This window comes from Tympanuchus pallidicinctus, unplaced genomic scaffold (genome assembly GCF_026119805.1).
Source record: "Tympanuchus pallidicinctus isolate F22 unplaced genomic scaffold, pur_lepc_1.0 scaffold22, whole genome shotgun sequence".
NCBI classification, from domain to species: domain Eukaryota; kingdom Metazoa; phylum Chordata; class Aves; order Galliformes; family Phasianidae; genus Tympanuchus; species Tympanuchus pallidicinctus.
In genome coordinates, this window is record NW_026294739.1 from 31,083,531 (window position 1) to 31,100,489 (window position 16,959).

The 16,959-nt window shown below is 39.5% G+C and overlaps 1 protein-coding gene across 1 annotated transcript in view; it reads right to left on the reverse strand.

Moving 5' to 3' along the window:
* Nucleotides 1-16,959, reverse strand: part of CDH11 (cadherin 11) — a 230,452-nt gene that overhangs the window by 146,608 nt on the left and 66,885 nt on the right. Inside the window, exon 2 of the mRNA XM_052686662.1 lies at nt 8,846-8,911. The gene's annotated coding sequence lies outside the window, so the exon portion shown is untranslated. The remainder of the gene's footprint in view (nt 1-8,845; nt 8,912-16,959) is intronic.

Genomic DNA, 16,959 nt, shown 5'->3' on the forward strand with positions numbered 1-16,959 from the left:
GAATCAGTGAAAAACAGAACATGCACCCCAGTCAGAGCACTCATACTCAAAACTGAGAGATGCCCCTGAGAAAATTCAGTAGAACTGTTGCTGCTCATTTTCACTTGAAAGGTGTCTGGATTCTGGAGTTATGAGAAGTCCTGTGATGCGGAAAGGAAGGCAGAAAAAACTGCTGAATATTCAAAGAACTCCATGTACCTTTTTTCTGTCATTTCCTGAGGGTAGATCCTGCAAGATACTTAGCATCAACTCTTTTGGATGACACTTACCATATTCAAGCTTTATTAAATAACTCTGAATAGAACACACTACACACAGGAATTGACTACCTATTTAATGAACATGGTTATCAGTAAATATGGTATGAAAGCATCATTAAGTGACACCCTTATTTTTTGCATGTATTTTAAAAGAGGTGAGAACCACTAGCTGGCATTGGAGAATAGCTTTACTTCCAGATTTATGTAGTCTAGGACAGAAAGACAACACAGGGAAAAGCAAAGAGAAAGACAAAGCAATAAATAAATAAATCCATAACAGAAGTTGTTATAATTTCCCATAGCCCTATTTGCACACTTTCAGTTCATTAGCATTCAACATAAAAGTCTACACAACTTCTGTCACATTCTATATGAAAGTTTTAGAATACACTAAAAAAGAGAGATTTGAGAATCACAGAGAAGAAGAGAGGCAGAAAACTAAGATACTCATTATCCAGGTTCTAAGGCTTTCCTTTGCAAGTTTAAGATGTTTTCCACAAATAAGAGGAGTGCATTCACTCTGTGCATTCCCTCAGAGCTCTAGTAGTGCTCATTCAATAACGCCTTTGCAAGGTGAGATCCTACATCACAGAGAAATCTTCTCCACCACCTTGAGCGTAGGCTCCTCTGCATTCCCATCATGGGACACAGCCCTTTTGGGAGCAGAGCAGCTTATCCCACTAAAATGAGCAAAGTAGAGTAATTTTTTGGTAAGCATATGATGGCATTTTGAAACAACCTCCCCTCATTCTCTAACAAGCATCTAAAAATAACCTCTTGAGACTGACACATGGGAAAATCATTATGAACTGTAGCTGATGTGGAAAAATCAGTGTTTGAAATTGTGTCATTCAACACATCAGGGCTATTTAGGTATTATTTTTTAGCATAAAAGTACCATAAAGGTAAAAGGCAAGAACACACTTGACAAATAAGCCAAGTGAGGTCCTGTGGATTTAGAACAACCTGGAGTTATCAGGAATGCCTAAACACAGTTCCAATCAGAATTAAAAAATAAAAATACAAAATACAAACAACAACTAAAAAAATGAACCAAAACAAAACAGGTAGCAACATGAAAAGTATTTGGAAGAGAAAAATTCCCCCAATTCTTCACTAAACTAAAATGATCTAAACATCTTTTAAGTCACTCCATTAGAACTGAATAAAGAAAAAGATATATTATAAATAGTAACAAGACCTGTCAGGCATGCAACTCACTCCAACTGGTTGAAAAACAATTTCAAGAGCACTAAAAATGCACCGGTGGCAGAATCAGAATGTTATCTGATTTTACAGATTCTATAGCCCAGAAAGGTTGTGGATGCCCTGACCCTGGAGCTGCTCTGGTTCTGGTTAAGGCCAGACTGGATGGGGCCCTGGGCAGCCTGGTCTAGCATTAAATGGGGAGGTTGGTGGCCATGCATGAGGCAGAGGGTTTGGAGATTCATGATCCTCGAGGTCCTTTCCAACCCAGTCCATTCTGTGATTCTGTGATATACTTTCTCTGATGAAGAATGAAAGCCAGAATCAAAAGTTAAAATGAATGAAAAATCTGCAATCACCACAAATCAGTGGGGCTCTGCCCAAACCCCACATGCTAACACATTCCTATATGCTTTCAGAAAGTTTCTGCAAAGTACAATACCAACATTTTTTTGTCACTGAGTTAGAGTTGCAAATAAGAAGCCAAATGCTAACCTTCTTCCTTGCTATTTGCAAAAGCAAACTGCAATTTGCAAAATGTTTTTGATAACATTTGTTGTTAATTGGACTTTAAAATGTTGATATTCCAAATCTCAGTAATCTTAAAGACATGTGTGAATTATCTCAGCATGTAAAAGAGCAAAAGCTCAGATTGCAATGAACTTCTCAGAATCTAGGTTCTTTCAATATATTGCTGGCAGGGTGATTTACAATTCTTTACCTTATTTCTTGTGTGAAAGTTAATAAAGCAAGTATATACTATATTTAACATAAATAGATAAAAGTTTTAGATATTAAAAACATGAAAAAACACATTTTCTAACTAAAACTATAGTCAGTGAATTTTGGTTTTCAAAGGAGAACCCAATTTTCAAATGTGAGAACTGATCAACTTCACCTATCCACAAGAGGATGGATACTTCATTGCACAGAAACTGCCCTCCTTTATCATATACTAAGTACATAGAGATTTAACCACCGTAAGTTCAACATGCAGAAATCATCAGTCAGCCAGAAGCAGTTTGGGTTGATGTTCCCAACAGCAAATGAAAGATTTGCTACCCAGAATCTCACCCATTAGGAATTAACCAAGCCTACCCACGACCCAATTAGCACAATTTCATTGCAGAGAAATAACATAGCCTGTTTAGCTCCTTGCCCATTATAATAGTTATGAAATCCAGATCAGTTTTTTTCTGCTTGAGAGAGCAGCACAGTCCACTTTTGCTGATCTCTGCAGTGATTTCCATTGCAGCAGAACTTTATCCGTCTTACCTATTCCTCTCAGTCTGTCCTGCTTCATTTCACTAGCTCTTAATCATCTTCCTCATTAAATATAACATTTGCATCATCATCTGGGAGACCCACATACATTTTTCCATGCCTCTTTATGGTGTTTTTCACATCCCATTTCACAACTGTGCTCAAACGTCAACATTTATTTTCCTATATTTCACCACAATTTCTCTTATTTTAGCTTCTTATTCTACACTTCTAAGATCCATCTCCTGCTGTTAGAGAAGCAAAAAGTGCACTTTTCCTATACACAATATTGCATGTCACTGAAACAGGATGTGCTAAGATGAACAATTCAAATCAAAACAACAATAAAAGTATATGTTAGAAGTAGAGTAGCTTTGCATGGTCCCAGGACAGGCCCAGCCTGCAGCTCCCCCCCATCTAACCCACAGAAATTGCTTTGTTGCCATCCCTCACAGATCTGCCCAAGCACAGCTCTTGCTTTAGCCATGCTTACAGACACCAAATAACACTTCACTTTCTATAAAGTCCTATAAATTTCTGCAAGGTGTGACTGAGGTTTTACTTTCAAGCTCCATAGGAAAGGTTCAGAAGATCTGATCTCTAAACCACTATGTTCACTCCAAGTTGTATGATGGGAGAAAGAATAATGAGTTCACGTAATTATCACGTTTTATTATCCAAAGATAATAAAAAAAAATTAAAATAAAATACATTTAAGATTCAAAATTCAAACCACACGAGCTAAAGAAATTTAGAAATCACATACAAGCTGTATGATTCAGTCTGGCAAGAAGACTTTCTTAAATTTTAGTTTCTAAGAGGATAATATCTGAACACATCATTAAGGTTTCTGCAGATTTCCTGATTAGACACGTTAATGCAGAGCTCGGCAGATGATCAAGCCTAAAAATCCTTTGAGATTCTGAACATCAAAGCCAGCTACAGTTTTCATAATGGAAAAATTAAAAATATATTTTATGTAACAGATATAGTTCAGAATAAATATATTTAAAGTTGAATCTTTTAAAAATTATAAGATAAACTCTGATTTTAATAGAAAAAGTAGAACAAAAGGTACTTCAAGTCCTATAGGGTTATACACATTTTCCTGTGAAATTACCACATATCTAACAGCTTGAATCACATTATCTTCCTTCTCTTGGAGGGGATGAGAGGCAAAGGCTGCTTATCCAGGCCTTTACAACCACTGGGCAATGTCAGTAGGTGCTTGCAGGTATACAAAATAGGCTCAAAGACACATTTGCTAACAACATGGCAAATTATTCAGTGCTTGGCTCACAAAATTTGCTATGAGGCCTCAGCACTGGCATGCTGAGCCCAGTTCTAATAACTGTAGTTTACAAAGAAAGATGATAAAGCATAGACTTGGAAGCACAACCTATATAGGGAAGGCTAAAGCCTGATTTATTCATTCTATAAGCACACAGATGCACACACACTCACACAAAAGGAGAGTTGTTCCAACAAGCACGTATAACATTTCAAACTACAGTCATACACATTACTTAACAGACTTCTATAGTTAACCTTCAGAACAATTCACAAAGAACTGCAGGGTACTGCATAGAAGGAAAATTCATGTTTCATACTGGGAGCCCTAGGACTCCTGCCACAAGCAAAACTATGAGGAAGCACAGGTATTTCTTGTGGTTCCTACACTTTCTTCAGCCCACGGCATATCACACATCCACAGCTGTATATATTGGGAGCAGATGAGACCCGTCTGTTTAGGCTTTTCCATACCCTCTTATATAGGTTGTTAAGTTTAATTTAGATTAGCTAGCAGTATTTTCATACAAAGAAGATTATCTCAGTGTTACCTTAGGAGTTTGATGAAAATGAGTCCACAATATCATTTAGATGATCAATACACAGTAACAAATTTGACGCAATTAGCTGCAGTCAGATTAATAATCCTAGCACACTGCAATGTGACTTTAGCCATTATCAGAAATAAGAAAACAAAAATGGTATTTTTTAGACCTTTGTATCAAAACCAACATGTCTATACACGGAAGAAAATGAACAGGCTCCCTGCTAATAAAAGCTTGAATTTTATCCACAGCGAAAAATAAATAAATAATAATAATAATAAAAAATCCACCAGCTATTAAAATGATGCAGTTCTTCAACTATCCCCTAGGGCATACTCAAATTTAATGCAGATACCTGACCTAATGTACTGTACAGCTCTGCCAGGTTTTAGTGCAGCTTTCTCTCTTTTAAGACGCTGCACAGGAAGCACTAAGCAAGGAACCTCACACACAAACCAGGGGCATCTGAGGATGTTGTGGCAACCAGGAAAAAAAAAAAGCACCATTTGTCACATCTTAAGAAACACACTCTGTGTCCACTAATTTTAATCATTAACATCCACTATTACTTTCCAGTCAGTCACACTGCTTAGGAAATTACCATGTTTTATTTGACGGTAAAGAAAAGTTTGGCCTAAAGATTAATCAATATTTCCAAGTACCCATCAAGCTTCTGCAGGTTAATTCTGCAAGCATGATGCAAACATTCACCCACAATTAGCTACTTGAGGCACCACATTTTGAAATAAACCACAATAATATCAAAACCTTTCACACGTTGTATGTTAAACCCGTGGCAAAGTACTCTAGCAGGCTTTAGAAAGAAGTCCTAGATTTCCGTAAGTATGTGCAACCATTACTTGTATAAACAATCATTCCAGTTGTGTGGGTCCACTTAATGTAAATGTACCTTCAAGAAGCCAGCTAAATATGTAATTGGTCTTTTGTACAAACAATTACTGCGATGTGTACACTGAAGAAGCTCTCTAAAAGACAGACAGTTAATAGAAATTACGGGAGCAAATATTGTGCACCAGGGTTTAAAAACGAGAATTTCAATTTAGAAATCCGAATGCCAATATGACTGTTCAGATACAAAGCAGGTTTATAACCGCAGTACTCAACTTCAAAAATGGAACTCACAGCACTGTTTAAAATAAAGCAATAAGAGAGTCCTATATTAATATTCCTTGTTGTCATTTGTATTCTGCTCATTTGTGCAGCTCCATTTCACGTTGGCTTTTTTTCCTGCACACAGACCACACTAATATCTTCATGGATTTGTTTATAACAACCTTTAAATCCTTTCCTTGTCATTATACTGCATTGCTGTTCCACTGTATATACACTCTTCACTTCGGTTCATTGCCTACACATCGATTATTTCACATTTCTCTATGTTAAACACTGAATAGTATTTTCCACTTAGTGGGCAGCCATTTAAGAGATCCAAATCTATCTGAATAAAGTTGGTTGCTTTCCTCTTCCTTATTAGTTATACATTTAATTCTGACAGCACGAGCTAAACATCAAAGTCGGTCACAAAGAAATGAGTATTTGTCAGAGAAGTGATCACAAATCCAACCTTCTGCTTGAATACTATCAGTTCAGGTAGTAATATTCACAAATCAGTAATGCTGAAATTGCTGAGTTCTCCATGCTGACTTTAAAAGACCGCACATCTCGTGTGCAAGTGATGTTGAAGTATTTCACAGCTACTTTGTGAAGGCCCTGCACACAGCTCACGGTGTGTTTTGTTTCTTTTCTCCAACATTTGACCTTATCTGCAATAATTAAAATATTACTAATCGCAACTCTTTGGCTGTATAGAAAAAAAGCCAACATGTCAAAAAAAGCCTATTGGTCACTGGTGGCACAGTATGCTAGCTCTACAAATACTGAAGTGTAGATAAAAGCATATCTCATTTTGCATATGCATCAAATAATATTGAGAGACTGCTTCTGAGATGTCTGAGCATGACACTGAGGTCCAACTGCCTTTCAACCTCTTATATTTTTAATTCGCCTGCCAAAAAAAAAAAAAAACACCAAAAAACAAAAACACGCTTGCTTTCTAATCTGTTTAGGCTTGTCACAGTTCTAAAAGCGATGTGAATAAAGCCTGATCAGCTATATATATATATATATATATACACACTTTTTTTTTTTTTTTTAAGTACTTGATGCTATATTTAAACTGCAACACCTGGGTTTAATGTACTAACTACCATTTAAAGCCCAATCTAAACATCAACCATCTATTTTTGGCCAGGCTTTCAGAATCAACTGGTTAAATTTCACCTTTCACTGGTAAAGTCAAGGACACAATATTTTTATAGCTTCCCTTCTCTACTCCCACTTTCAACAACATTAAAATCAAAGGGAAGGACTAGAAGAGAAACAACTTTAAACAATCGTAAGATGCTCTGAATAATTTGAATTTCTGTGGCTGGCCAACTTACTTGCTACTGACAAGACAGTAAATGTGTTCACAAAGGGAATCATTCTTAGGTTTTTCAGAATTTCAGACCCCATTTGCAAACTTCTCAGTCACAGAGCAAAAATACCTACTTTGCACACACAGTGCCCATAAAAACATTTCTTCATCTGTTGTTGTTAGTGACATCTCAAAACTCCAAGCTCCTTGGGTTCCTTCCTAGCCTTACTTCAGCATTACTCTAAATTGTGCAGCAACAGCTGCCATTTCAGCTCTCAAGAAGACTTTAACAGCCACTCAGTATCACTCTTCACATGATATTATTCTTTATTTTGCATCAAGGTATTTGATTCCTTACTCAAAATTTGAATTAATTAGCAGTGGAGAAAAATAAGGTTTTTCCAGAGATACCAGTACTGCTGGAGCCTGATGAACACTTCATGACATTTCAACAAGAAATAATGCTTCCTGAGGTGAGAATTATCGTGGTGTTACGGGTTTTTTTGTTTGTTTGTTTTCTTGTCTTCTGAAAGATGATTGACCACTGATGAACTAGATCAATAGCAATGTCTGCTGGAAAGAATTCCACAGTGATAACGAATGAATGGAGTCCCTTCTTCACTTGATACACAGGTTATTTCCATTGCCAATGTTTTACTATGCTTTTTTTTTTTTTTTTTGAACGCTTTTCTAGACATAGATATCAACTACAAACCCAGTTGTTCATGCATGTGTTGCAGTTCATCACAGTAAGACTGAGAAATTCCAGTACTACTGCTATACAACTCAGAAGCTGAAACTGAGGGACACAGAAACTTTCTCAAGTTTGCAATGGGAAGGTTGTGACTTTTTTTTCTCTCGACGCTGCACTTGCCTTTCTTTGCCCTTTGCCCTTGTCTGCTTTAACAAAAACCCTTCTGCTATTATTACCACCCTCACCATTTAGGTACTTTGATTATGGACAGACCACTTGTTTGGAGCTTCACCATGTTTCCATTCTCACCATGGTACTGCGTGAGTCCATGACCAAGGTGCAACTTGTTTAACAACACAGAAGGAAAGACTGACTAAACTCCACTCTGCTAGGGTAGAACATCATTTCAAATTCAAAAATAAATTGTATTTTATTTATTCTGCCACCCAGAATGTTTACTGGGAACAGAGGTGGGAGGAAGGAATATTTTGCCAGTGACACAGGAAAATGGCAATTTGTATTTTAGAGCTGATGAATATTCACCTCTTGAGGTTATATGGCAGTTGGGTGAGTTTTCTTTTAGAGAAAAACAAAACCAAAAGACAATTTTCAAACTGAAAACATATGCCCACTGTGAATTACATTCACCTTGTAATACTCAAGAGAAAGCATTTCATTTTTTCAATTAATTTGACCTTTGTCAAGAGCTAGCAGAGAAGAAACTCTCACGGAGCTAAGTACTTTGAGTCAGAGTAAGAAGCACTGTAGATCTGTACACAGTGTACTACATAAAGTGATGTTTATAAGATATTACTGCATACACTGTGGGACTGCTGCTAACTTACAAAGAAAAGTGTACGCAGTTCTTGACCATGCTGCTCACCAGAATCTTTATGCCCAAAAGCAAATGAGATACCTTCCAGTGCCAAGGAGAAGTACTGAGTAAGCCTTGCCTGGGTGGAACTTGGCTGTGCTCTCCAAGTCACATCTCTGTAGGCACACAACCCCAACAGTATTGCACTTAGAAAGACAAAGAGGCTGGATTTCCACTAGTTGCATGATTCAGTTTCAGTCATTCTTTAACTTCTTAGGAAAATCAGCTCTCAAGACCAACCTTTTTGGAAAATTATGAAACGCACAGTCTACTCACATTCACTGAGGGCGCATGCTCTGAAATAACTGAGCTTCCTTCCTCTGACAGCCCAGAAGTATCTATCTGAAAATCAAATTAAAAAAGCAATAATTAGAAAATGAGGAAATTCAACAGAAATTCAGATTTTTTTTCCCTAATTTAGAACTGCAATTTATATAACTGACTGAGGAGAATGCTGAGAAGAGAAGCAGACCTGTACCAGAATCAAACATCTGCATGCGTGAGAAAGCTGGAAAGCAACAGGTCAGGCTTTTTGTGAGTTTATTGCCTTCCGTTCAGTCTTACATTAGATTTACTTCACCACAAATTGAGACTAGAGGATTCTGCAGGATCAGCCCCTAACAGCAAATGTATAAAAGTATGTGCAAACGCTGTGAATACCATAGTTGCCAAGTCTTTTTGGCTATAAAGCCAAAATTGACTCATAAGGACTGCTATTCGCAGCCAAAAATAAGTGTGTATTGCCTTACATTTTCCTTTCCACATTTCTCATAGACATTTACATTTATATCAACACATAATGAGCAGAGGAAACACAAAGACATTTGAACAGAATTTTCTTTAGCTTGTCAAAAATGCCATTTTCTCCCTTTTCCTCACATTAACATTAATTGGAGCTGGGCAGAAATCCTCACGTTAATAGGAATAAAAGTAGCACTAGTACATTACATTTAATTAGCATCTAAACTAAAGATGCTATACCACACAAGCAATTTCTACCCAGGAAATGTTCTGTCTGACAAGCAAACGCAGCCAGCTCTGATGTGGTGCAGGGCAGCTTTTCCCAGTGAACAAGAACAAAGGGGACAGGACACAAATGCAGCCATGGGGGCACGGACCAGGTAAGTGGGTCAGACTAACTAGGACAGCGGGACAAACACCGCTCTCAATATGCAAGCAGGCTTCTCTGTGAATAAAATCAAAACATTTGTCAAAGATAATTGAAATCATGTTTACTGCACAGATTCATAAATCTGAAATGCAGAGCTGCACAGACACCATCCGATTGTGGAAGCATCATAGTAAATCAAAAGACCAGTAACTTGAAAGTCTTTTATGCTTTTTAGAATAACCCAAAGACGTATTCACAGCATTTGTTTCTTCTGGCCTCCTTTCTGTTTCTCTGTCTTGTAGAATGCGTGCTGCCATCTATATTTAACAGCAAATGCAAAATACAGTCAGTCTTACAGATCAGAGAGGCTAAAGTTTCTTCTTGCTCTTCTGATCCCTTGGCTCACTCCAATGCCTCCGCCCCCTCCTGGCTCTTGTTTTCCTCATCTCCATGCTGTTCCATTTATCCGCCCTTCCTCCATCCCTGCAGTTCCCCATTGTTCCTTTCTCATCTTTCAGCCCCACCTTGTCTCATTCCTGCTTTTGTGTTCCAATATACCACATAAGTAGGTACTAAAAAAAAAAATAAATCCAAAAGCTCTTGGAAATGCTGCTGCTTTCTAAAGAACCTCATCAGACCCTGTGCTACTTTTATTTTATTTTTTTTTTTTAGGATAAATCCAAGCTACTGCTTTGTTTTTGTTTTGTTTTTTTTTCCTTCTAATAGTAAGACTGTTAAGCTAAAACTTGTCTACATTACAAAGCAGTACTACCCCTTCCTAAAGAAAAAGAAGGCTCGCAGCCCTGCTGATGGAAGAAAGACTAGTTCAAAACATTACAACTTTAACAGGGATTCATTACCTTTCCAATTAGGCTGTGCCCACTAGTCACTGTCATTAGTCAGATTTGTGGAACTGCAGAGCTAATTTTCATTCTGGGTCAAAATTGAACAGGCTGATTTTACCAGATCACAATTCATGCCAAATTCCAGATAAATCGTTTTTTTAAATGTGGTTCCTGTCCATTTGTGCTCATGGTTTGACTTAGCCTCCCACTCTAGTTCTTGATGAATGATGTCAGAATCTCCTCCTAGGCTCTCTTGGTTAAGAAAAGAGGATAGAGGAAGTATCCCATCCTAGAGGATTTCAAATGAGTTTAGCACTGCTTTCTCAGTATAAAGTATGAGCACATCTGCATGCCTGGTCTGGAAAGGACACGTGTCAATCAGGTAAATGGGTCGACCCACCAACAAACACCTGCATTGGGGTGCAGCCACGGGACTTGGAAAGATGGCTTAGCTCATCTATCACCTGAAAGCACATCTTTCAGAACACATCTGAATGTGAAGTTTTAATGACTCTTTTTCAATGGGTTTTAAAGATTTTTATTTATTTTTTTAAGTGCTTGCCTCCAGGGATGTGTAAACAACTTTGCTCACTGTCACTGATTAGCACTGCGCAAGCATTAACCTCAATAGCCATGCTAAATCACTGTGATCTTTATTTTCTATTAACTTTTGAGTACCACAAATAACACATCTCGAGATGGTCAGAGAAGTGCAAGGAGAAAGAGAAGTTATGCTTAAAAAAATAAAATAACCACAGATACGGAGAAAAATCCCAATTGTTTGCCTGAACTATTTAAAGACCTTGTGCATGCTGTCCTGTATATTTTATCATCATTTGCAAAGCTCTGAGACAGAAAAAAATATGCAGCAAAATAAAATTTCAGAGTACCATAAAATGGACATCGAAGCTTCCTTAGACAAATTGTACAGGATGTTTTGGGCTGTTTTTCCCTCACCATCCTGAAGCAAAGGTTGCTTTTTCCCCCCAGGGGTTGGGGGAAGAAAGTGCGTTAAGGATCATCTCCAGCTGTAGAGCTGGCACTGCATACTGCAGCTCTTTGTGTACTGTCAGCTCGCTATGACAACTAATAGCCTGGATGAGGATGTGCTATGTTTCTTCACTGATATTGTCAGACAGCAAGGACTTGAGTTTGCACAGACTTCTGCCACTATTTGAGACTGATAAGATTAAAACTGTTGTGATTTCATTTTGATGGGAGCTACGGCGCGAGTGCACTGTGGTTTCTCCTGCGCAGGGCTGAGTATGCTGGAGGAGCAAAGGAAGATGTGCTGTGGTATAGAGGCTGCCTTCCTAAAGCTGAGCTCAGAAACAATGCAAGAGCTGGGGATATTATTAATGTAATAACTGCTAATGTATCACATTTGATTTGCATACCGCCCAGTGACATCTCCCTGCAGCCAGGTGAACGGGATAACTAAAGAAAAGCATGGGTTGCTGTATGTAAATCAAGCTGTACATTAGCTTAAGAGAACACAGCATGAGAACATTTGAGCATAACAGGCAAGGAAAGGCCTTTCTGGCTGCAGAGAGCAGAGCTCCACTGGCATGAGCAGATTCCGCCACTGGGGCCAAAGCCCAGCACAGTGAGCCACAATGAGTGAGTGGAGAGAAGAAAGCATCAAGGTACCTGAGCCTTGGTTAGTCTTTCACTAACAGCTGCTCTTGTCTGTTCTCAAACAATTAAATCCAAAATTTTGGAAAGTTAATAGAAGAATTCTAGAGAAGTCAACAAGGCTTTTTATCAATCTGTATCTGCATATGCTGTGGAGTGCAGAGCAAGCTGCTTAGAACTGGTCAGATTTGGCCAATTGCTTCCTCTTTTCTGTTTCTCATTCCTGTAGCTATAGTGTATGATCTCTCTATCATTTATCTTTTTCAAAAAGGAAAGAAATGCAGGACTTTGTGCGTGGGACTTCACGTGTAACCAACAATGATCAAAGAACCATAGAATTGTTTGAGTTGGAAGGGACCTTTAAAGGTCATGTGGGCCAACTCCCCTGCAATGAACAGGGACACCTACAGCTCCATCAGGTGCTCCATCAGGTACTGTAAAAAAACAAAAAACAAACAAACAAAAAAAACCACCACACACAAAAAAAACCAAAAACCCAAAAAACAGCACAAACCAACCTTTTTCCTTATATCAAACTCAAATCCCCCCTCTCTTAGTTTGAAACCATTTCCCCTTGTCCTATTACATCATACCCTGCTCAAGAGTCGGTCCCCATAATGACATCCCACCAGCGGTGGAAATAATATCATAGAAGCCTTTTTACCATCCCTGGGGTCTTTAGGACTGGTCCTTTTCTCTGAGGAATATTGTGCAAATCAAAAATATGCATAAATATATAAAAAGCCAAGGAAAAGAAGAAAGAAAGGGAATAGTACAGTTGGTCCAGAAGACCTACTCCAAACACATCATGACCTACATCGCTCGCTCACAGATCACTCCAAATCTCTCAAGTCCATCTCTACGGCTAATGGCCTGGAATAAAGCATTCCCACATTCAGGCATCAAGACAACAAGCAGTCCTACAGAAAAAAAATTAGTAGTTCTACAGCTTCTCCTGTGGACTTCCCCACACTAGTTCTGTTCCAGGTTTCCCTGTTGCTACATACAAACCTGCATGTTGTGGCCTAAGGAACAGCTGCTGCAGGAAGGTGGGCAGTGTGGGAGCTGCTGCCATGCAAGGAGCCCATAGGAAGGCAGGGCTGTGCCAGCCTGTGCTGCTGGCCTGCCAGCAGCCCCATCCTCACAGATAAAGCTACAGCTGCCTGAAGCTTCCTTGGGCACTTACTGGGTAAATGAATGATAATTAGATAAGGAGCATTATTGTAGACCTCACAGCTACTAAACCCAGGGCATTTGTAACAGGCTGTTTAAGTGCCATCTCTCTCTAGAAGCCTGCACAAAGAAAAGATAAAAACTATTACAGCTATCAATAACAGAAATAAGTCCTCTTGTTTAAGAGGCTGCAGCTGGGTTGTACTTGTCTGTCCCTACGTGTCCCGCCTTCTTCTCGTACTAATGGTTTGTGGCAAAGGTTCCTCTGCGGGCTCAAAACTGCACAATGCACCAGGAGATGTTCTGAAACAACTGCCCCAACTGAGGACCATTACAGTGCCAGCAACATTTCTCTACACAGCTTACAGAAACCTTTTTTTTTTTTTCCTGGTTACCTATTTATTTATTAGCTCCCAAGACTACATTAGTGCCTAAGAAAACCAAATCTATTCTGAATCTATCTCGGTAGATTTTTTTCCTTGACAAATGGTCTGCAGTTGTTAGGAAAGCATGCAGACTTCTGGAGAATTGAGAAATTGGCTCTGGCAAGCTGCAGTAAAAAATAGAGTTTTCTCTGTGTTGATTTTTCAATATTTAGAGTGTATTCAGAATACATCCTCAATGCCATGCTATGCTCTATAGACTTGATATATGATTATACAGCTGTGACTAAGAAATGATGTATGAAATAAAAATCCCTGAACAATGCACTGGGAATAGAGGCTCTGTAAGCTACCGCAAGCGCTCGTAGCTGCTGTGTGCTGCACTTGGAAATAAGGGAGCCAGTGCACTTCAGCAAGAATCCAAACACCAACTCTATTAAAAACCTTACAGAATGCACAACCAGCCTCTTTAATGTGCATTATGCATTGTAAGATAAGGCAAAAAAAGAGAGTCATTTGGGATCTTTGTTCAACCTGGGATGGCAAGATGCGGGGTATCCATTCTAATCCCTGCAAAGGACCAAATGCCGGCGGCTCCACGCCAGCAGTGCCTGGCCAAGCACAGCCCCTCCGTGCTGCACAGCTTCTGTCTGCGTGCCGCAGTGCCCACAGCAGTGGCAGTGCCTCGCCAGCTCATAGCCTAACATGCAGAGCACTAAGGAATTAATTTCACTGGGACCTCTGGCACATTACTACCAGTTTTCTAACTTGAGCTGTCAGGAAAAAAAAATAATTATAGAATGGTTTGGGTTGGAAGGGACCCTTAAGATCATCTAGTTCCAACTCCCGTGCTATAGGCTGGGCCATCTTCCTCTAGATAGGTTGCTTAAAGTCCCGTCCAGCCTGGCTTTGAATGCTTCCAGGGAGGGGGCATTCACAACTTCAAGGCATTCAAAGCCAGGCTGGATGGGACTTTGAGCAACCTGGTCTAGATTTTAGATGGAGTGATCAGATGAGGCATAACTGAAGCTGCCCATGTAAGTTTTTACTTGCTCAAAGAGTTCCCCCTTACAAGACTCTTACTTTCTCCTGTGTTGTCAGCAGAAGGCAGGCCTTGTGTTGCTGAAGTTTACCTGAATTTTCATTACCTGTGTTGTTGTTTTTTTTTTTTACTGCTGGGAGCTCAGCTGGCATTGTGCAGGGCCAGGAAGGGCATGTGGTGCAGTGACTGCTTCAGCAGGTGCATATTTTCTCCATGCCAGCAAAGGAAGAAAATGCTAAAAACAAGCACTTCCTAATAGAGTTTTCTATAATTGTATTGACGTTGCTTTGATGGATGTGATTCTAAAGTGTAAACAAATCTAAAAATTAATAGGCAGGGCTGCTGCACAGACAAAAATTGAGTTCATGTGGGACTGGAAGGGAATCGGCACATCTACAGTGCTACAGTATGATGTTCATACATTCATTGAGACATAGCTGGATGTTCAGCAGTGATGAAAATACCAAATTTCAGTAACATTTGCTTTTGTGAATGGAGAGTGTTTACATAATTAGCACCAGCAGAGAGCAAAGGAGAGCACTGTGAAAAAAATTAACTCAGGAGTCTGAGCTGGGTGCGTGCATCCAACAAAATGGGCATCCATGGAGACATTCAAGACCAGGTTGGAGGGAGTGCTGGGCAGCTTGATCTAGCGGTTGGCAACCAGCCAATGACAGGGGGTTGGAACTACATGATCTTTACGGTCGTATCCAACCTAGGACTTCCTGTGATTCCATGATTCTGTAACCCTTCGCATGGTCCTGCTGGAAGAGCCCAGTTAATTGAGTAGAGCCTACGTAGGAAAGGCTGCATTGGCTTGCACTGTAACACGCACTGCAACTCAGATAGGAATGCACAGTGCATCCTATTTTTATTATTTTAATGAAAACTTCACCAGATGCCATTAATAGGTAACAGAAGCAGATCAGGGTGCTCTCTGATGGGCAGCGGTGGCCCAGCACAAAGCAAGGCAGCAGAGCTGCAGGCTGTGCCTCTCTGCCACCCTGAGCACAGGCCTGGTACCCCAACACAGGTTCCAGCATTTTTGCCTGCAGATTGCCAAGGAGAAACACAACAATTTTAAAGCTGTTGGTTTTGCTAACGGCACTCTTGGAGCTCTCATACAGCTCAGACAAATGGCCAAGATTTTGGCATTCATTCTTCATAAAAAAATCTATTAATACAAAATCAGAGGAGACAACACTAATTCTGCAGAGCCATATGGAGGCAGATTGGCTAAGTCTCTATCTTACAGAGAAACTTCTGGTTCTTATGCCCCAGTAGCTCCCAGGCCTCTCAGCTATTCTCTGCAGGTTTCTGTAAGAGGTTTACATCTTCTCAATTCTCTCACATCTCTTCCTCTCATGGCAAAGTGCAGACCATGCAGTGGCACTCTTTGGAATACATTTCCAATTTTACCTTCAGATATACACTGCTAAACTGATGAGAACTCAGAACCCAGCAGCTCCCACTGCAATTCACTCCCATTGCCGCTGGCAGTCAGTGCATCCCTCAGAGCATGCTGGGGCCTCAATCTTCTCCCTCCCCTGCAATTACCCTTTCTCAGAGCATGCTGCACTGTGGGCACGTTGCCTGCTCACAGGAACACCACTAACATTACAGGAGCCAGGACTTGCTTGGTTTTTAAAAAAATAAAAGACAATCCCTATTACAAATTGTGATATTATAACGATAAATTACAAATAGTGGTAAAAGAATTGGTAAAAGACCAGTCTTCTTCATTTTATTCTTTTAATATCACTCAGAATTAGGCATTCTAATTCTGATGAGTTATGGAATAATAGCCATTAGTTACTCCATTAGGAAGCTATTACTGCATGCCATTGTTGAATTCTAATTCCCTAAAAGCTCTCATACGATGTCTGTATGCATGCAGATAGAGCAATGGTATGTGAAAGAACAGCACAGTAGTCAGAATGTGTATGAAATTAACACGTAACAATGGGCATCTATGGTCTGGGGCATTTCTGGCCAGCCTGGTAACATAGTAGCATGAGAAATCAAAAACTGAAATTCTTGTTTCAGTGATATTCAGTGACATGACTGAAAAATGCTGAATCAAACAGCCCAATCAATACAGTTAAAATAAATAATGCGTGCAAGAAATTTGACCCTATTATTCTCTGACAAGATCATGCATACAAGACATAGAACACACAGGAAGCACAGTGACAGTCATG